The following is a 23,302-nucleotide window of genomic DNA, read 5'->3' as shown; positions in this document are numbered from 1 at the left end:
GCAGAGCAAGGTAAAAGGGAGTGGAAATGCTGAGATGGCAGAAGTTTGTGGTGGATATATAGGGCATCGCAAGTTGAAATAGTATGATCAGGACCAGGCTTATTAAGAAGGTGACATCTGAACAAAGGCTTGAAGGAAGTGAAAGAAGTAGCTGTAAAGATATTAGGGGCAAAGCATTCTAACCATTTATACAGTTCATGCAATGGCACTGAGGTGGGAGTTCTGGCATATCCAAGAAGCCAATGTCACTGTAGTAGAGAGAGTGAGAGAGGAAGGTGCTAAAATCATGTTCGGGTTCACCAGATCAATGGGCCACTGCAGAGACTTTGGCTTTACTGTGAGTAAGATGGGGAATGATGGCAGAGTTTTGAGCAAAGAAGTGATGTGAATGGCATGTCCCTGGAGCTGCTGTTCTGAGTGTAGACAATGGGGGTTAGAATGGCAGTAATTAAGAACTGGAAGGAGAAAGGGAGAACTGTTAATGGCTTGATTCAGGGTAGTAACAGTGACAGTGTGGGAAGTAGTTGAATTCTAGATATATTTTGAAAGTAGCACCTACTGAATTTCTTGATAGATAAGATAAGGGGCATGAGATAAAGAGAGAGATGGTTCCAAAGTTTTCTTGCCATATAACCTAGAAGTTTGGAGATTCCATTATAGCAGTGCTTTCAACAATACCCACATTATGGCAAGAGTCCGAGTGTCCATCAACTGATGAATGGGTAAAGAAGATGTGATATATATCTATATATCTAGATATCTAGATTATCTAGATATCTAGATATAGATAGATATGTATAGATATATATATATAATGGAATACTACTCAGCAATGAGAAAGACTGAAATCCTGACATTTGCAACAACGTGTTTGGAACTGGAGGGTATTATGCTAAGTGAAATAAGTCAGCCAGAGAAAGGCAGGTATCATATGTTTTCACTCATATGTGGAACTTGAGAAACTTAACAGAAGACTGTGGAGGAAGGGAAGGGAAAATAATGGTTTCAAATAGAGAGGGAAGAAAACCGTAAGAGACTCTTAAATACAGAGAATAAAGTGAGGATTCTTGGGGGGGGGGGGGGCAGAGGAGAGGGGACAATGGGTGATAGACATTGAGGAGGGCATGAGTTGGGATGATCACTGGATGTTGTATGTAAGCAAGGAATCACATGAATCTACCCCTGAAACTAAGAGCACACTGTATACACTGTATGTTAGGTAACTTGACAATAAATTATATTACACAATAAAAATGGAAAAAGTAATAATAAAAAATAAAAAAATAAAATAGTATAGTGGGTAAGAGCAGCAGCCATGGGAAGAGAAAGATAAACCACAAAACACGGTTTCAATATAGGGCCTGCTTCATAGTATCATCATTTTATTAACATTTTATTTTTTAAATGAGTTATAGATGGATGACCTGGGTAGAGCTTGTGGGCTTCAGTTGCTACAGTAATTCTATTTCTTACTTTTTAAAACATATTATCAACATTTGGTATCACATTGTATAATTTGTTTCAGCATTTTAATAAGAGCCATCCAGGCAGGTCTCACCATGGCCTAATTGAAGTTACCAATATGATGTCACTGGAAGTGGAGATGGGAAGACATGTGTGTAGTAGCCTCTTGTGAGACAGTATGAGCCAGCTTGAGCCTACTGTGTCTGAACTATGTAAATTAGAGCTAATTTTTACAATATTAACAATTCTAGGACTTCCTGAGACTTAGGGCAGGTTATTTTGTTTCATGGGCATTAAACCACATGTCTAAATATGTGCTTCGAACAAAGACAGTAATTCAGCTATTACATTTTGTATGACTGGGATTTTTTAAAGCTAAATGTGGTCTTGATAGGAAATTTACTGTGGGATAATCCAAGAGACAGAACCATTTCCTTTTCATTTTTTTGTGTGAATATTTGGAATAAACTGACATTTTACTTTAAGTTGGATACTTACTGACTGCTAACAATTACTGATGACTCTGTTTTTTTCTTCTAAGATATTTTGGTCTAAAATAATGACATGTAGATTCTGTATATTCTCTTTAATTTTAATTCATTGAAATATTTATTTAGTGGCGCTTAGGTGGCTCTGTCGGTTGAATGGCTGATTTCAGCTCAGGTAATGATCTCAGGGTTTGTAGTTTTGAGCCCCAAGTAGTGCCTGCTGTGGTCAGCCTGGAGCCCACTTTGGATCCTCTGTCCCCCCCTCTCTCTGTCCCTCCTGTGCTCATGCTCTTTCAAAAATAAACATTAAAAAAATAAAAATAAATGAACTACTTATTCAGAAAGCTCATTTTAGAGTCCAATTAATAGTGTCTTGTGGTAAAGTCTGATTGCTTGACTTAAAAAAAATGTTGATATATTTAACTTAACAGAAGGTAAGTTCAGTAATTTGGATGCTTTTCACCAATTGTGTTGTGTCAAATCCTATCTTGAATATTAAGTATTTAGTCCACGTATTGCTGCAATATACCCTGGTCCTTTAATCCTTTACAGAAAAATTGGGTGAAATGAATGTCTTACAAATCTGACCACTCCTGGGGATATTAATTATATTTCACAATGAAGTCAAGCTCAGATATACATTTCCAAATTGCCCTTTTCATGGAAAGTGATTACTCAATATTGGTAATCATTTGAAATGCTATAGTTCATTAGATTTGTTATATTATGAAAACTGAGAAAAGAAAGTAAGAAAGTTGATTTTTTTCCATGTTTCATTAGACAGAACACATTTCTATCATTGAACTTTAAACCTTATTCTTAAATAACAAAACTATTTTTACTAGTTTTAAATTTTTTTAATTGAAGGTGAACTTGACATATAGTTAGATGCACAGATATTAAGTGTATAGTTCATTAAGCTTTGCAAATTGTAAGAACTTAAATAATCACCACCCAACCACAGACTAGCACTGTCCAATAGAACTTCATGTGATGGTGGTAGTTTTCTGTATCAGTATTGCTAATGTAGTAGCCACTACCCACAGGTAAGATTTGAACATTTGAGATATAGCTAGTATGACTGAGGAGCTGAATTTTAAATTTAATTTGTTTTTAAATAATTTAAATTTAATTCATATGAACATACGTACTAGTGGCTACAGTATAGGACAGTACAGCCCTACGTAGTTCTTCTCAACTGGGGCTCTAGGAGAGAATTATACCCTAATGCTGATGGCATTTACTATTTCTAATGAATTAACTTACCTGTTGTACATCGAGGATGGTACTAACTGTATCTCATTATTAGGATAATTAGGAAAATAGTCACTCAGATCATTTTTGGTAAGGCTTAATTCTTTCACAGCACTCAGTTGAGAAAGACTGTCCTGGAAAGTTTCACCACTTCTCTTTCGAGTCTATGTGACACCCTTAATAAAAATTTAAAAAAGTAAAAAAAAAAATACTACCCCCCCTAATGACAACCAAAATTCTTTTATTTATTTCCATTAATTACTTTTGTCTATTCATAGACTTCATATAAATTGAAATATACAATGCATTTTCTTTTGTGACTGTCTTCTGTCATTCAAAATAATGTTGTATGTATAAATAGTACATTCCTTTATATTGCTACATATCATGTAATATATCAGTTATGTCAACTTATCAAAATTTATTTACCCATTCTCCAGATGTTTCCATTTCATTTTTTCAAATTAATTGCCATAAAATTTTTCATAACATCTTATTATTCTTCTAAAATCTGTAGTATCTGTAATGATGTTTTTGTTTCACTTTTGATGTTGATAATATACTTAATTGGTCTTGCTAGGACTTTATCAACTTTATTAGAGAAACAACTTTGATGTTCTTGATTTTCTCTATCTTTTTATATCTTATTTATTTCCTCTTTTATCTTTGTTATGTTTTACTTTTGCTTAAATTTAACTAAATCTAGTTTTTCTCCTACCCTTTCATTTACTATATAAATTCTTAGCTATGCTTGAAATACCAGTTTCTTGCATTTTTTAATTGATTCTTCAGACATTCATCAAACACCTTGCCATTCCATGGAGGGTACTAGAATAAGCAGCATTGAACAAGATAGACATAGTACTTGCCCTTTTGCATTCACAATCTTGTGGAACAGGTGGATATTGGAAAATAAATAGCAAGGATGGTAAGTAGCATGATGGAGAACCATAGAAAAATCTGAGAGTTTGCAACAGGGGACTTACATAGATTGGGGGCTTGGGAAAAGCATCCTGAGGTAATGCAGCTTAACTCAGACTTAAGTATGACTAGGAGTTACTTAGATGAAGGAAGAGGAGACAGGAGAACACTCCAGGCAGGAGGAAGAGATGTGCAAGACCCTGGAATGAGAAGAAGCATGGAGGAGGAGTTTAGGAAGGCCAACATGGATAGGATGTGGAAACGAGATGGTGTGCAGCTTGGGATGAAGCTTTAGAAAGAGATGGGGCAAGATCACATGATCTTACAGAAATGTGGATAATTTTAGATTTATCTTAACTGAGGTTAATGGGAAATCACTGAAAACTTTTAAGCTGAGGAAGGACATCTGTTTTGCATTTTGCAAATATCATTCTGGTTACTGTCGATAAGTGTGGAATATAGACAGAGGCAAATATTTATGAATAAAGGCTAAATGGGAAGCACTTGCAGGTGAGACATGATGTGATATGGATCAGAGTATGTTCAAAATTCCTTCCTGTCATTCCAACTTTGCCCTAATAACTAGTTCCTGTTAAAATGAAACACAAAGTGATATAATACCGTGATTTTTATAAAAGGTTTCCTTTGAGTTGACACTTCTTTTGAGCTAGATATACTAGGCAGTCTATTTCTTTCATCTTATAAATGTTGAATATAAAGTGCTCAGATAATGAGAATAGCCCTTATATTCTGTATTGTGACAAGTTAGACTGGGGTGACTGCAGAATGTAGGTCACCTATAAAATTCAGCTTCCTAAGAAGACTTATGAAATACAAAGTAGAAGAAAAATTCCATTCTGTGTTGACAGTCTCTAATTGAATAATTTGTCTGGCAGCTTCACTTTTACAGGGAATTTTTGAATATTTAAAGTTGAAAAGGAAAGTTTGTCAGTGTCTCAAATCTTTAATAAAAGTAGCTTTTTCAAATAAATTTTGAATATGAATTTAAGCATTAATCTAATTTTTAAACCACCAAAATTCAGTATTTATATTAGCACAAAATTCAGTTTTCCACACATGTACCTTAGGTGTCTGTTCCTTTCTTTTTTTTCTTTCTTTCTTTCTAAAGTTTTTTCTTTGAGAGAGGGAGAGAGAGTATGAGCCTGGGAGGGGGAGAGAGAGAGGGAGACACAGAATCCAAAGCAGGCTCCAGGCTCTGAGCTGTCAGCAAAGAGCACACTGCGGGGCCTGAACTCACTAACAGTCAGATCATGACCTGAGCTGAAGTGGGATGCTCAACCTACTGAGCCACACAGGGGCCCCTATATGCATGTATTCTTAATGTAAGTAGTATTATCTTATATTTTTTATTCTATTTCTTTTAAAACTGAGTCCTCCTTTTGAGACTGTTCATGTTTCCTTATACATCTAATGTAGCTTCTAACTGCTGCATACAATTCCATAGTGTATGTGAAGAACTCAGAAGGATTTCTTAAACTTAAAAACTAGGAATGATAACATTATCTGAAATTAAATATTTTGTTCAGTGAGGGACTCCTTGGACAACTTAGCTGACTGGAAATAGACATTTGAAAAATGCAAGAATAACAAGGGTTTAATATCTAAAAGATATGAATTACTCTTGCAAATCAACTAGAAAAATACACCCTAGGAAAAAGGTAAAAACAGATTAACACAAAATTTAAAAAGAAAATTTAGAAAATTAAGAGGCCTGTGGCAAGCTGGTCAAAATAATGAGCAAAACAAGAAATGCTAATTGAAGCAACATTGAACTGTGACTTTAAATCACCAGACTAGCAAACTTTAGAAAAATGGGCACTAGCAACTGAGACAAGAAGGCATAAGAACCCTATTGCACTCCTGGTGTTAGTGGAGAGCGATGTAGTGTGACTTCTTCAAAGGATGTGTAAGTGCAAATTTACCATTCTACTTCTGAGTATATATCTCAGGGGAATTGAGGATGCATCCATGGGGATTTTCTTTGTAGAAATGTTCATGGAAGTGAGATGGAAGCAGCCTGGATGTCTGTTGCCTGGTCATGGATATAAGACTACATGCCCATTACTGGGACATGTGGAGCATATGGATGTTCAAATGCCAGCCATCATAAAGAAATTCTGTGATATTTAAAATAGTTTATAATTTTCTGATTTTTTTAATTTTAATTTTTTTTTTTTTAATTTTTGAGAGAGAGAGAGAGAGAGAGCAAGTGGGGAAGAGAGGCATAGGGAGAGAGTGAGTGGGGTGGGGGGGAATCCCAAGCAGGCTCCATGTTCAGCACCAAGCCTGATGGGGGTTCAATCCCTGGAATCATGACCTGAGCAAAAATCAAGAGTTGGATGCTCAACAGACCGAGCCACCCAGGCACCCCATGTAGTGTTCTTATTTTATTTTTTTATTTTTTTATTTTTTTATTTTTTTCAATATATGAAGTTTATTGTCAAATTGGTTTCCATACAACACCCAGTGCTCATCCCAAAAGGTGCCCTCCTCAATACCCATCACCCACCCTCCCCTCCCTCCCACCCCCCATCAACCCTCAGCTTGTTCTCAGTTTTTAACAGTCTCTTATGTTTTGGCTGTCTCCCACTCTAACCTCTTTTTTTTTTTTTTTTTCCTTCCCCTCCCCCATGGGTTTCTGTCATGTTTCTCAGGATCCACATAAGAGTGAAACCATATGGTATCTGTCTTTCTCTGTATGGCTTATTTCACTTAGCATCACACTCTCCAGTTCCATCCACGTTGCTACAAAAGGCCATATTTCATTCTTTCTCCTTGCCACATAGTATTCTATTGTATATATAAACCACAATTTCTTTATCCATTCATCAGTTGATGGACATTTAGGCTCTTTCCATAATTTGGTTATTGTTGAGAGTGCTGCTGTAAACATTGGGGTACAAGTGCCCCTATGCATCAGTACTCCTGTATCCCTTGGATAAATTCCTAGCAGTGCTATTGCTGGGTCATAGGGTAGGTCTATTTTTAATTTTCTGAGGAACCTCCACACTGTTTTCCAGAGCGGCTGCACCAATTTGCATTCCCACCAACAGTGCATGAGGGTTCCCGTTTCTCCACATCCTCTCCAGCATCTATAGTCTCCTGATTTATTCATTTTGGCCCCTCTGACTGGCGTGAGGTGATATCTGAGTGTGGTTTTGATTTGTATTTCCCTGATGAGGAGCGACGTTGAACATCTTTTCATGTGCCTGTTGGCCATCCAGATGTCTTCTTTAGAGAAGTGTCTATTCATGTTTTCTGCCCATTTCTTCACTGGGTTATTTGTTTTTCGGGTGTGGAGTTTGGTGAGCTCTTTATAGATGTTGGATACTAGCCCTTTGTCCGATATGTCATTTGCAAATATCTTTTCCCATTCCGTTGGTTGCCTTTTAGTTTTGTTGGTTGTTTCCTTTGCTGTGCAGAAGCTTTTTATCTTCATAAGGTCCCAGTAATTCATTTTTGCTTTTAATTACCTTGCCTTTGGGGATGTGTCGAGTAAGAAGTGTTCTTATTTTAAATGTGAAGTCACTTAAAGTGCTTATAGGCCACTGAAGACCATGGGGGTGCTATATGTGAGATTTAAACAAAACAACAAAAACAAAAACCAAGCTCATAGGTACAGAGAACAAACTGGTGGCTGACAGAGTCGGGAGGGTTGGAGGTGGGTGAAATGCATAAAAGAGATCAACAAGTATAAATTCTAGTTATAAAATAAATAAGTCATGAGGATATAATGTACAGCATGTGGCTATAGTTAATAATACTATACTATATTGTATATTTGAAAGTTGCTAAGAGGGTAGATCTTAAAAGTCCTTATCACATGCAAAAAAATTTTTTTTGTAAATATGTATCTTGATGGATGTTAACTAGACTTATTGTGGTGATCATTTCTCAATATGTATAGATATCAAATCATTATGTTGTACCTCTGAAAATACTAGAATGTCATATGTTAATTATACCTCAGTTGAAAAAAAAGAAAATGAAAGTGCACTTTATCAAATTTTTAATATCTTAGGCTAGAGAGGTTAAGGACTCCTGTGATCTGCCCCTTATCTTCCAATACTTACTAAATAAAAAAAAATAGATGTAGAATACTTAATAAAGTCTAGTAATGTTAAAAGGATTACCACTATAGGGGCATCTGGGTGACTCAGTCACTTGAGCCTCCGACTTTAGCTCAGGTCATGATCTTATAGTCCGTGGGTTTGAGTCCTGCGTCAGGCTCTGTGCTGATGGCTCAGAGCCTGGACCCTGCTTCAGATTCTGTGTCTACCTCTCTCTCTGCTCCCCCCCCCCCCACTCCCTCTCCCTCTCTCTCTCTCAAAAATAAATAAATAAACATTAAACATTTTTTTAAGGATTACAACTACAAATGCTGTCTCCTGCGCACCTCTCTCTTTTTTAATGTTTATTTATTTTTGAGAGACATAGAGGGCACGAGTTGGCGAGGAGCAGAGAGAGAAAGGGAGACACAGAATCTGAAGCAGGCTCCAGGCTCCAACCTGTCAGCATAGAGCCGGAAGCGGGGCTTGAACCCACGAGGTACAAGATCATGACCTGAACAGATGTCCAATGTTCAACTGACTAAGCCGCCCAGGCCCCCACCCCTGCATGTCTTTTTATCATTAAAACATCTCTCCCTGTTGGTACCACTTTCAACTCTTAGCTATTTTAAAATATTTACCACCATATTTTAAAATTATGTACTTATACTGTTCTCAGTTGATTAATTTGAGACATTTATTTCAACTTGAATATGCATTCAGTTTTCTGTTTTGAGGGTTTTGCTATATTGCAACCCCCATATTCCCCATATTTCACTCCCTGCCCCCCATCCTCCCGCCTCCTTGCCCTGCCATCCACATGGTGCCTGGTGTCTCTTAATACATTGCCTCTCTGTTTCAATAGGTAAAGAAAAGGCTGGTTCCTCTGGATGGTCAGTGGTGGTGGTTAGTTATTCACTTAGAGATATGGGGGTAATGGTAGGGGCCTCAATATTTAATTGTTCCATATTAGACTTTCCACCAGTCTTCCTGTCTTCATTCACCCCTCCCCAACTTATTTAATTCTGTCATCTCTGAGTGTTGAACTATGAGCATCATCATGAATCTATGGGGCAAACTGTCTTCCAATTATTATTTTTGGAAATTTCTGAATTATAACAGCCACCAGTTTGCTAAATGCATTACTGGTCTGTCTACTTTCTTTTTATATTGTGTTTTGTGTTTGAAGACATCTTCTAGTTTTCTTAAATATTGTGTTTTTATTTTTTCCTACTTGTGGGTTTTGGGAGATTATCTATATCTATCTATCTATCTATCTATCTATCTATCTATCTATCATCTCTATACAGGATAGAACAGTTTATGTAGAAATTAAACATAATGTTTTTCAAGCATTAAGCTATAAGACTATAGAACTTTTTTTGGTCATAGCAATTTTCCAGCACTAGCATTCCTTAGAGAGCACTCTGTGTAAATGCTGTCATAGGACATTATTATTTCACACATACTTCCTTAGTTCCCCTTCACAACATCTCTGTGTATTATATGCTGTTACTTCCCCAGTTTAACAGTTGAAGAAGTAGAGACTTTTAAAAAACATTTATTAATTTATTTTGAGAGAGAAAGAACAGTGTGAGTGGGGGAGGGGCAGAGAGAGAGGGAGAAAGAGAATTCAAAACAGGTTCCATGCTGCCAGCGCAGAGCCCCATGTGGGGCTCAAACCCTTGAAGGCATAAAATCATGACGTGAGCCAAAACCAAGTTGGACACTTAATCAATTGAGCCACCCAGGCACCCCTAGAAATGGAGACTTAAAAAGAGGCTTTATCATCTGCCTCAGATCACAAAGCCTCTAAGGGGCAGCACCAGCATTTGAACTTCTAGCTCCATAGCCCAGCCTTAGTCTCATGTGCTAGCAAGAGCAAGGATTATTGGTGACTTCTTCTTGCAAAACCAGGACTGCTGGGTGGATTCAATGAGATACCAGATGTAAATTATATAGCTCTCAAAAAAGTTAATATTCTTGTGATTGAACGTGGTATTTTCTTTTATTTTTTTAAAACATGCGTTTCTTGTTTTCTTAAATAGATAACCTTGTTTGAAGAGATGTTTTTATGCTCATTTTCTAGACTTTATAAAACTAAACCCAGTGCTTTTTAGCTGAAGATAGAATTTCAACCTTAATAATTACTTTTATAATAAGTGAATATTTGGAGATTGTCTTTTTATATATATAAGGAGTTTCTATTAATATGGGTTATTACCTAGATATTGTTAATATGTTTAAAAATATCAGTTTTATAAAATTTTTTACATAGCCTGTATTTATTGGTTATTATTAGAGGGTAAAACAGGTTTGAGGATCATTGTGAAAATTCTGAGATAAATTAGATTTTACAAAACTTTCTTCGTAATTCTAAAGCATTAATGAAAGTAATATTTCTTTATAATTTGAAGTAAGTAAATAATAAAGTACACTTGACTGGTCTCTTAAGTTTTGGAGGTGGGGTAATCATTACCTCACAAAGGTGCCCAATTGTGACTTATTATTAAAACAGACATCTAGATCCAGATTACATGCTGAATCTCTCGTTTAATTTCTAGGGAGATTAAAAGTATAGAGTGAGGAATATAGTTGATTAATATTGTAATAATATTACAGTAATGTATAGAATTGTTGAATCAATATGTTGTATACCTGAAACTAATATAACATTGTATATTAATTATACTTCATTAAAAATATTCAGTCTTTCACCACAACATTCTTTGTCCTTCAAAATGTGGTTCAGTGTGCCTTTTAAATTATATTTTTACATTTCCCCTACTTGCTACTATTATCTTGGCTCAATGCTCTACAAACATGTCTTTCTTTCTGGCTCTCCTCATGTTGATCCTTCTGTCTGTTGAAATCATGTGCTTCTTCTCAGGTATTTCTCAAATTTCATCTTCTCAATGAAAACTTTCTTTTTTTTTTTTTAATTTTTTTTTTTAACGTTTATTTATTTTTGAGACAGAGAGAGACAGAGCATGAACAGGGGAGGGGCAGAGAGAGAGGGAGACACAGAATCGGAAGCAGGCTCCAGGCTCTGAGCCATCAGCCCAGAGCCCGACGCGGGGCTCGAACTCACGGAGTCACAGACCGTGAGATCGTGACCTGAGCTGAAGTCGGACGCTTAACCGACTGAGCCACCCAGGCGCCCCCTCAATGAAAACTTTCTTAACTTTTTCACCTGTTATTTTGAGTTGTAACAATTAAGGTTGAGCTTATATAATAATTTTTGTGTCAGCGTTCCAATATTATTCTGCTGTATATTATAGCGGTATTATTCTGTGATTCATGATCTATTTCTTCCTCCCATCTCCCACTCTACAAGTATTCTCACACTCTGTGCTCCCAGACTCTTGAAGCAGGAGGTGAAAATAATAAATGAATCATATTGGTCTTTGTATAATAATAATAGTAACTTTGTGTAACAACAACAATAACAACAATAATGATACCTGAAACTGTTGAGTATTTGCTAGAGGTAGATGCCATAGTATATGCTGCAATATCATATTTTTTTAGTCTATGCAAGTTACAATGGCATAGGCAATATTTTTACCCAATCTTACAGATGAGGAAACTCAGACATAGAGAAGTGACTTGTCCCAAGACCACATAGCTAGTGAGTGATGGGGCCAGCATTTGACTCTAAGCATTAGGATTCCAGAGCATATATTCTGAATCACTGTACAGTAATCTTTACAGCTCTGTTGCCAAGGGTAGAAACCCAGTAATTTTTTTAAGTTGAATTTAAATTTGAAAGAAGTATACTTTTATATATCAAAATTTGATGCAATATGGTTAGTCTATTTCACACATGTGCTTTCTTCAGAAACATGCATTGTAAAGGGTATTCATGGTATATTACTTTTTATGGACTATTAGTTTTATAAGAATGCACATAAGCACTCTATGTAGTTTAGAAGATGAGATAATATGGTTTGAAAAAAAAGGGATTGAAATAACTTGACTCTCATACCACTTGAAAAAATGATTTTGTAAATCTAAGTTAATAACTTTTCCCAGTATAAAGCATTATTCTTAGAAATTATCAGTGATGCATAGTCTTATTGTTTATTACTGGTCATTGTGTTTTCTTATCTTTTGCCAAATAATACAAGCTTATTTTCTTGCCTATTTACTCCAGGCCAAGGAGGGCATATAGGTTTTATCTCAAGGATCACCTGTGTTTGTTCAATTAATAATGGCTACCTGGAACACTGAAGTTAAAAAAAGAATCTGACTCTTTGCCCAGCTCTTTATATGATCAGTTAGAAATATCTGATATAAACATAGGGTTGGTACAAATAGCACCGTGCCTGCCACACACTTGCCATTCCACTGTAGGCTGGTCTTTTAGTGCTCTGTAGACCTATGTTGGAGTGTAAATGAATTTTGATATTAAGTAAAATATAACTGAATAAGGAAATTCTTGGAATACAAAGAGTGATTTGTTTTAAGCTAGGTATTTTTGAAGAGGTCACTCTTGATATTACTTCATAATGTATGTATAGATTTTTAGCATTATCTCTGCTAACATCTTTGTCATCATGATATTACAACCTATAAATACCTATTATATATCTTGGCACTATGTTCTGATCTTTTTATTAGGTACTGTTACTGGAGAGCTTTCCACCACTCTGGTTGATGCCAAAGATACATTTCACTAAAATTGTAATTACAATTCTGTACCTTTGCCAGGTAAAATGGAAAACATAGAAAATATACGGTAAGTTTATTAAATTATTATCCATTTTTTCTCAGTTTTTTTCTTTGGTATTTACAGAATAAAGTTGTCAGTAAAGGTACTGGGTTAGAATGATGACAGTCAATATTTGTAAACAATCTTACTTGCTGTTTCCTGGCTCTCTCTTCAAGTAATTCTGAATCTAGATTGGTCTTTCCTACATTACATCTAATAGGTTACACTTAAAGTCACTTCATACTTACAGATTTTGGTTTTTGTTAAGGATATCTATGTTTGAGTCTTTTGTTTTGGGTTTTATTTAAATTGTATGAGCATTTTGACCTGAATGTAAAGATAAATGATTACCCTCTAATGTGGGAGAGTATCATGTACATTGTTTATGCTTATTAAAGATTAAATCATATTTTTTTTTCAAATTGTACAGCTAATGTGGGTTTTGTTAGAAATATTACAAACCTAAGTTCTGCCACAAGTCTCTCAGTACATGTTTCTCTGCATGGAGATGTTCGTTCACATGAACACACATCTTTGCCTATTATAATCCGATTGACAGAGATTTCTCTGTGGACCTCTAATAAGTGATAAACACCTTTAGAAATATTTGCCAACTTCATGTCTACATGACTTTAAGAAACTAAGCCGAAACTTCCTCATTGTATGGATTTGTTTTTTTTTGTCTAGAGTAATAAAAATTTCATAAGCATTCTCTCGCAGAAAACTTGTATCTTCATCCTACATTTGACTTTACACACATAAAATTAAATATGTGAAATTTTCTTTGTAATAAAAGTGTTATTCCCATTTTATAATCAGGGTTCTTAGCTACAGGCACTTGGATTCACTCTAGCTACTTTAAACAGAGTCTTAGGAACGTCATGGGATCCCTGAGGGAGCTGAAGGAATAGACTTGGAAGAACTAAACTGCTAAGGGAAACTGCAGGGATATTCTTTTTTTTTTTTTTTTTTTTGGTTATTAATGAATTGATTAATTTAAATTATTGTAATCTCAGAGCTACTAATTAAATTTCCTGCATGGATATTCTACAGATCAAATGCCCCAGGTTTTTTAACAGATAAATTATTATGGGCAGAAAGGGGTGAAGGAGAAACCTATAGATTAAAAGAGACTTAAAAGAAACAGCAAATTTTCAAAAGGGGGCCAAGATTGAACTATGGTATGCAGGGATGCATGCTGTTGAAAGATAAATTGAGACATATTAAGATTTTTAAGAGTTTATTTGATCAAAAATCCATTCCAATTGGGCAGTGCCAAAGTGGAAGTGGTTAGGAGCAATCCTTCTATAGGTGGTGGCGTGAGACAGAGAAAAGCTGGAAGCAAAGTAAGGAAATTATTGAATGGCTGGAGCTTAAAGCCTAGCTGGTTGTTTGTGATTGGTTGTCCTGAGGTTTCGATTTCATAACTGTGAGGCATTTACAGGCTTAGGCATTTTGGTTTGCTTACTTTCATAGGCCATGACATTAGAATCATTTTGATTTGATGGTCTCCTTGTTTAATTAATTTAACAATACTTAGGTGATAAAACTACAATGTAACATAAAGAAGTAGTTGTTATAAATGTCAGGATCATGGTTAAATTTGGGGGAAAGAGGGACTTGTTATGGTGATGAGTTACATAGAGGGGCTACTGAGTGGCTTGCAAAATTCTATTTTATGATCTGGGCAGTAGTGATAAGTGAGTTTACCTTAAAATGTTACTCATTTGTTTTCTTCTTTTTTCATATCTGTGTATGATTTTAAAGCAAAAAAGTTGAAAATATAATTCAAAATAAATAACATGTCAGCAGTATCAACTCATTATTGGAGAAAGATACTTTTTAGAACATGCTATGTTTGCATATACTGTGTTTTTATTGGAAAAGTTATATTGAATAACTTTTAAATTTGAATCATAACTAAAAACTATTTTTTCTAGTTAAAAAAATAAGTAATCTCTACACCAAACATTAAACTTATGACCTTGAGATCAAGAGTGACATGCTCCTCCAACTGTGCCAGCCAGGCACCCAGACCTAAAAATTATTTTAACATTAATTTACAACACCAATGTACTCAGACTACTATAAAGTAAAACTTTATTCAGGTAAAAAACAAATACATATAGTCTAGTCAAGTTTGAAACCTTAAATAACAAGGTACTGAAAGTTCGAATATATAATTAGTAAGAATGACTATAAAGAGTATTAATTTTCAAGAGCAGTATAGTGGCCTGAACTCAGATGTTGGTTTCTTTTTTTTTTTAAAAAATTTTTTTTTTCAACGTTTTTTATTTATTTTTGGGACAGAGAGAGACAGAGCATGAACGGCTGAGGGGCAGAGAGAGAGGGAGACACAGAATCGGAAACAGGCTCCAGGCTCCGAGCCATCAGCCCAGAGCCTGACGCGGGGCTCGAACTCACGGACCGCGAGATCGTGACCTGGCTGAAGTCGGACGCTTAACCGACTGCGCCACCCAGGCGCCCCGAGATGTTGGTTTCTTTGTACCTTTTAGGTTTGGCTAGATAACTCACATAATAATTGATTTAGATTTAAAATTAGACATTATAGGAGCACCTGGGTGGCTCAGTTGGTTAAGCATCAGACTCTATTTCAGCTCAGGTCATGATCTCAAGGTTTGTGAGTTTAAGCCCCACATGTGGCTCCATGCTGACAGTGCGGAATCCTTGGGACTCTCTCTCTCTCTCTCTCTCTCTTTCTCTCTGCCCCTACCCCATCTCAAAATAAATAAAAACTTAAAAAAAATAAAATTAGACCTTATGGTGAAACCATTTTTTCAGTCTGTCCTACTACTCTTTCCTTCCTTTTCTGGTAACCACAGTAACCACCTGCTTTCCTTTAGGGTACTGGCCCTCCTCTATTCCCATTCTCGTGAGTTTGTGATGGCAGTACACTGCTTCTTGTTCAAGGATATGCCCAGCAGATAGTGGCCAAGATGGGCCAGTCAGAGGCCTTCTCTGGAACTTTATATTTTGACTATCAAAAGGCAGAGATCTCCCTTTGCTTGTTGTCATTTGCTGGGTTGGTATGTGCCTACAGAAAGTTTGCTAACACTCTCAGAGAAGTAGTTCAGAGGCCCAAAGAAAGAGGGAAGCTGGAGGGTCTGCTGTTATTTGAGGTCCCATTACATCTGAATTCAGGTCCACTCTTAAATTTCCCAGTTATATGAACTAATAAATTCCTGGTTGCATTTATTATACTAGTGTCAAGTGAGCTTCTGTCATTTGTGAATTAATGAGTTTCAACTACTTTGGGAAGCAATTTGGTTTTAAATTCCTTAATATTAATTGAAAATTGTCACAGATGCCACCTTTATACATCAAAATAGGACAGAGAAAAATTAGATTAATCAAACATCTGAGTTCTAATCTACCAGCTAACCCGAATTTCTTGTCAGTCTTTTGGATGCAAATGAACATTTAATAAAGATCCTTGTCAAAATTAATCAATGAACCTGGTTATTGTTAACTAAGCTATCCTAATCCTTCTCTTTAGAACTTCTTATACATTCACTGCATATATAATATATATGTATGTATACATAATATATATATAATAATAATAGATAGATAGATAGATAGATAGATAGATAGATGATAGAAGATGCAAGACTTGCTAATGACAGAAAGGGGGGTTTTACCTTAAAGTTAATGATTTATTTTCAACTTTTAGATTTAGAAATTAAGCATCTTTAATTTCCAAAACAAAAAATAAAATAGTTACTGCATGTGAGGAGCTCCATCCACATGTACTTGATTTTGATGAAGAGATTCTGGACGGTGAGCTGATTTTGTGAAGTGATGAGAATTTGATGGATTCTAGGAAGGGATGAGTGTGTTTTTTTTTTTGTTTTTTTTTTTGTTTTTTTTTTTGTTTTTTTAAATTTTTTTTTTTTTATTTATTTTTGGGACAGAGAGAGAGACAGAGCATGAACGGGGGAGGGGCAGAGAGAGAGGGAGACACAGAATCGGAAACAGGCTCCAGGCTCCGAGCCATCAGCCCAGAGCCTGACGTGGGGCTTGAACTCACGGACCGCGAGATCGTGACCTGGCTGAAGTCGGACGCTTAACCGACTGCGCCACCCAGGCGCTCCGGGATGAGTGTGTTTTGCATGTGGGAGGGATGAGACTCAGTGAGGGTCTGAGGGCAAACTTTGGTAAGCAGTTTATAAAAAAGGCTCCCAAATGATCTCTGTCTCCTGGTATTCAGGCCCTTGTGTAAATGCTTCTTTTTGAGTATGGGCTGGACCCAGTGGCTCTCTTGTAAGGAACAAAATATAACAAAAATGATGGAAATCACTTCCTAGGTTACTTTACAAAACTATGACTTCTGTCTTGCTTCCTCTGTCTTCAAATTTTTTTTCAAGTTTCCGTGATGGTAATTGTTTTTTATATATCAGTCTCATGCTAATATTTAGTGAAAGATGAAGTTTATCACTTGCTTTGGGCTACATTCTCAAGCAATCTAACCTGAAGGAGACTGGCATCACCTTTTCAGTGTGCTTTGGGCCACAATAAGCCTGAACGGGCCTTGGGTTCTCTCTTATGGCCCACCCTCACCAGAAACATACATGAAGGGATACCCTGGAAATGTGATTCAGCCTAGCCAAGTTGACACATTAAGAGCCACCCAAATTACTCAGGGTACAATTCATTTATAAATGACAGGGTAAATGAATGATTCTTTGCATTAATTCACCAGCTGTCAAGATAATGAATTGTTTCCTTATTATCCCCTGAAATTAATTAATTGATTTTTAATTATTTTTTTTTATTTTAGAACAGTTTTAGAGTTACAGAAAATCTGTGAACTTACTACAGAGAGTTTTCACATAATTACATATATCTTGTTTCCCTTACTATTAACATTTTACACAGTGTGGTACATTTGTTATAAGTGAGTCTATATTGATATGTTATTAAATAAGGTACATACTTTATTAATATTTACTTTTTTATTTTTCTACTTGGGATGTCATTCAGGATGTACCTTGTATTTAGTTATATTGTCTCCTTAGGCACTTCTTGGTTTGATGGTTTCTAAGACTTTCCTTGTTTTTAATGTCTTTGACTGTTCTGAAAAGTCCTAGGCAAGTATTCTGTGAAATGTTCATTGGTTGGGATTTGTAGTATGATTTTCTTATGATTAGACTGAGATTATGTGTTTTGTGGAGGAAGATAATAAAGGTAAAGTGCCATTTTTATCAAATCCTATTCAGGTATATGTTATCAATGTAACATACTGACGCATGTCTTCTGTCAATATGGACCTTGATCACCTGGCTGAAGTAGTGTTTGTCAGGTTTTTCCACTGTAAGGCTACTCTTTCCTCCTCTTTCCATACTATATTCCTGGGTGGGAAATCACTTTGTGCAGTCCACACTTAAGGAGGGGGAAGTTATGGGACACCTGGGTGGCTCAGTTGATTAAGCATCTGACTCTTGATTTCAGCTGGGGTCATGATCTCACAGTTTGTGAGTTTGAGCCCCACATTGAGCTCCATGCTGGCGGTGTGGAGCCTGCTTGGGATTCTCTCTCTCCCTCTCTCTCTGCCCCTTCTCTGCTCTCTCTCTCTATCTTTCAAAAATAAATAAATAAACTTAAAAAAATTTTTTTTAAAAAGAGGGGCAAGTTATGCTCTACCTCCTGAGGGTGGAGTATCTATATAATTTATTTGGAATTCTGCATTGGCAATTGTCTATTCTTCCCCATTTATTTATTAATCATTTGCTGAGATGAGTATAAAATAATGAATATTTATTTTATGCTTTGGTTATAATGCAATACTACTTTATTTTGTTGCTCAAATTATTCTAACTTTGGTTACTGAGAGCTCTTCAAGTTGACTCCTGTGTCTCTTTGACATAGCTACATTGTGTGTGTGTGTATGTGTGCACTTCTTTACTTTCTGGCACTACAAGACCCTCCAGGCTCATCTTGTATAGTTCTTGCCCCAATCCTAGAAGCAGCCATTACTCCCAAGATACCTGGTTCCTTTTATTGGAGAATGGTATTGGAAAGCAAGATTTGGGGCTAGGTCTACCATTGTGAATGGGATATCATTGCTTTTAAGCCCTCTCAGCTGAAAAAGCAAGAATAGATATGTGTGTATACTAAACTGTGTAGGTACACATATAATAAAATATTTCTTTGTGTAGCCATCTATACCTATATTAAACCAAACACTAGTTCATGCTGTTGTCTCAGAATCTACTGCATTACCATATGGATATTCTAGACTTCTCCCTTCACTTATCTACATCCTACCATTCTAAAAATGGGAAACCTGGCTCCACTCATTTCCAAAGCTACTTAGGTTAACACCTTTTCCCCCCCTCCCCCTTTAGTGAGGTTGTTTCACACATTTGTAATATAATTAGGTTCTTTCATCACAATCTGCATTGTATTCTGAGACCATGTGACACCTTAAATGATTTTTCAAAAAAAATTGTGTATATGAAGTTTCACTTTGTATGCTAAATAGTTCAGTTAGATTTAACAAATGCTTAACATCTTGTATTTGCCATTACAATTTCATACAGAGTAGTTTCACCTAATTAATCCTCCTCACCCACTTGAGCTTCTGGCAACCACTGATATGGTTATCATCTTTATAGTTTTGTCTTTTCCATGTTGTCACATAAATAAAATCATGAAGTATGCAGCCTTTTCAGACTGGCTTCTTTCAAATAGCAATACACATGTAAGATTCATTCATAACTTTTCAATGGCGTTTTAGATCTTCTTTTTTTTAATCGTTCAATAACCATCATTGTATGTATGGACCAGAGTTTTTTCTTACACTCATTTATTGAAAAACATCTTGGTTGCCTACAGGTTTTAGTAATTATGAATTAAACTGATATAAACATTTGTGTGCACTTTTTTGTGTAGATGCGTTTTCAAATCAGTTATGTAAAAAATACACAGTAATGTAATTGCTGGATTCTGTAGTAATACTGTATTCAGCTTTAAGATTTATTATTTAGCTATAATTGACATAGAGCTTTATATTTGTTTCAGGTCTACAACATAATGATATCTGTATATATTGTGAAATGATCACCACAGTAAGCCTAGCTAACATCCATCATCATATATAGTTACAAATTTTTTTTCTTGTGATGAAACTTTTAGGAACTACTCTTTTAGCAAGATTCAAATATATAATATTATTACCTATAGTCACGATGTTTTATATTATATTCCCATAACTTATTTCTTTTGTAGCTGAACATTTGCATTTTAACCCCCTTTACTCATTTTACCCAACCCCCTCCGCCTCTGGTGACCACTGATCTGTTCTCTGTATCTATGCACTCATTTTTTGAGGGGGGTGGTGGGAATTGTACATATTAGTGAAATCATATGGTATTTGTCTTTCTTTGTTTGACTTATTTCACTTAGCATAATGCCCTAAAGGTCCATCCATATTGTCACAAATGGCAAGCTTTCCTTCTTTCTTACGGCTGAATAATAGTCCAGTGTGTGTGTGTGTGTGTGTGTGTGTGTGTTTCCTATTTTCTCTTTCCATCAATGGATACTAGGCTGTTGCTTCCCTTTTTTGGCCCTGGTAAACAATGAACATGGGGGTGCATACATCTTTTCAAGTTAATGTTTTCATTTTCTTTGGAAAAATTGCTTGATCATACAGTGGTTCCATTTTTCATTTTTTGAGGAAGTTCCATACTGTTTCTCCTAGTGGCTGCACCAATCTACATTTCTCACCACCAGTGCATGAGGGTTCTCTTTTCTTCATATTCTCAAACAACATTTGTTATTTCTTGTCTTTTTGATTCTTGCCATTCTAACAGGTGTGAGGTGATATCGCATTGTGGTTTGGGTTTGCATTTCCCTGATATTTAGTGATGTTTAACACCTTTTCATGTACATGTTTGGTTATCTATATGTCTTCTTTGGAAAAGATCCTCTGCCCATGTTTCAATCAGATTGTTTTCTTTGGTATAGAGTTCCTATGTTCAGCTTTGTCAGAAATTGCCAAACTATCTTCCAAAGAGGCTGTACCATTTTGCAATCCCACCAGTAACAGATGAAAATTCATGTTGCTCTTCATCCTTGACAACACTTGGTGTGGTCACATTTTTGGATTTTAGTTTCTAATAGGGTATACTGGTGTATTATTGTGTTTTTAGTTTGCAATTCTTTAGTGACAAATGTTGTTGATCATCTTTCCATATTCCTATTAGCTATCTGTATATATTCTCTGGTGAGATCTTTTGCTTATTTTTTAAATGGTTTGTTTATTTTCTTATTGTTGAGTTTTAAGTCTTTTGCTCAGCTTAAAAATCTTTTTTTTTTTACATTTATTTATTTTTGAGAGACAGAGAGAGAGACAGAGCACAAGTTGGGGAGGGGCAGAGAGAGAAGGAGACACAGAATACAAAGCAGGCTCCAGGCTCGGAGCTGTCAGCACAGAGCCGGACGTGGGGCTCGAACCCACAAACTGCGAGATCATGACCTGAGCCAAAGTCGAATGTTCAACCGACTGAGCCACCCTGGCGCCCCCTTTTTAAAATTTTTTTTTTTTTACATTTAGACTTTTGCTCAGTTTTAAAGATTTGTTAACAAGAAACCTGAATACAGGAAGGGTAAAAAGAGAAGTAAATGGAGAAGTTGAGGATCTAACAAATATTTCTTTGGTTGGTTTGTTTGCTTGTATGTGTCTTAAGAATCAAACATATGAGGGTTGCCTAGGTGGCTCAGTCGATTGAGCACCTGACTCTTGATTTTGGCTCAGGTCATGATGTCATTGATGGTGAGATGGAACCCCACCCCATGTTGGTCTCCATGCTGGGTGTAAAGTCTGCTAAAGATTCTCTTGAAAGAAAGAAAAAGAAAGAAAGAAAGAAAGAAAGAAAGAAAGAAAGAAAGAAAGAAAGAAAGAAAGAAAGAAATAAAAGAAAGAAAATAGAATCAAACATAGGAGAAAGTACCCTGAAGCAGAAGTAGATGTTAGAAAACAAGAAGTCGGGGCAGCTCTAGATCCTGGTTCCAAATCATAGTTTATTTATGGCCCTTTCATGGTGCCTCAGAAGTGAGTTAGGGAGTTTGGGAGTCAGTATTGGAAGAGCACCCCCTCTTTCTGAGAAGAGAAATGAATGATAAAGCAGAGTAGTCAAATAGAGAACCTGGCATTAAAGGTGTGACCAAACCAACACAAGCTCGCTTTTTGGTGAGTCTATAGATACACCAGGTGGATCTAACACAAGGTCAACTATATTTGCAGCAAATGAGGAGATCACTGGGGATAGCTTCCAACCCTTGAGTCCTCCAGAGAACGTGAATGGGTACCTTTTGTTTAGGGTTAGGATGAAAGTTCCAGAGGGAAGCCTTGTCACTGTAGGTAGAGGAGGGCATAAGGTCTTATATGCACCTTAAAGAAACAGGCCTAGATGTACATTGTATGTTATGTAAAGGAGGTTGAGGCTCCCTCCCTGGGCAGAGATTTTAGTATCACAATGAGGTATAGGTAATTGCAGACCATTTCAGTGGTGACTCCATGGTCCATCTGCGGAGGCATGAGATGGGGGTTTAGTTCAAATGATCAGAGTGGCCTGGACCAGAGGCAGGTCTTGTCAAGGCACTCACTTTCACCTAACGGGTGGTTTCACCTTTCACTTGTCTGAGTTAAGAGGTAAACTGGAAAGAAGAGATTAAGAAAAAAAAGAAATAAGACAAAGGTTAGTAAGTACAAGCAGGTGGGCAGTAAAGGTCAGGTCTTGGGGTCTGGCTGATGACAAAGGTGGAGGAGAAGGAAATGCTTTTTGGAGGACATAGATAACCACTATGATGTGAGGTTACTGATGACAAGAAATTAAATCAGAACTTGGGCTAAAACATCTGGGCTTGATCCCTGCTGCTTCTACCGGTATCAGTGTCAGCAACCACTTCAACCTCCCAACCCCTAGAACAGCAGAGCTTTTGAAAACATTTCCAAGTCATAGGAATATCTTGCCTTCATCGAGCCAGTCAGGTAAAATTTTAGGGGCCATTATGATCTGGACTTGTTCTACCAGTTTACTTCTTTTATTTATTTACTTATATTCTGAACAAAAACAAAGGTCGTTTTCTCTCTCTCTTAAAAACCTAAAAAGGGATTGAAAACCTTTTTGGATCTCTGACATATACTAACTGTTATGTTTAGCCAAAAATCATTAGGGCTTAGATAATTTTTTAAATGTTGCTTTTAAGTAATGGTAGAGATAAAAAGTACTGATATAAAGTATTTTTTTTTTTTTTAGAAAGTAGTCCTATGTTAGATAAGTATAATATTCATAGATAAAGAATATATTCTATCCAAGTTTTATTTTTTAGGGTGTTCTCTTCATACAAAGCCTATTTGAGTTATA

General features: G+C 36.1%; 1 long non-coding RNA gene across 1 annotated transcript in view; it reads left to right on the top strand.

Moving 5' to 3' along the window:
• LOC128778281 (uncharacterized) overlaps positions 1 to 23,302 on the top strand; it is a 151,264-nt gene that overhangs the window by 87,052 nt on the left and 40,910 nt on the right. Inside the window, exon 3 of the long non-coding RNA XR_008423791.1 lies at positions 12,821 to 12,938. This is a non-coding gene — a long non-coding RNA (uncharacterized LOC128778281). The remainder of the gene's footprint in view (positions 1 to 12,820; positions 12,939 to 23,302) is intronic.

Source organism: Panthera pardus, unplaced genomic scaffold (genome assembly GCF_024362965.1).
Source record: "Panthera pardus isolate Hobbes unplaced genomic scaffold, ASM2436296v1 HiC_scaffold_2, whole genome shotgun sequence".
Lineage (NCBI taxonomy): Eukaryota > Metazoa > Chordata > Mammalia > Carnivora > Felidae > Panthera > Panthera pardus.
Note: the sequence above shows the minus strand (reverse complement) of the source record. Positions and strands in the feature narration are given on the sequence as shown.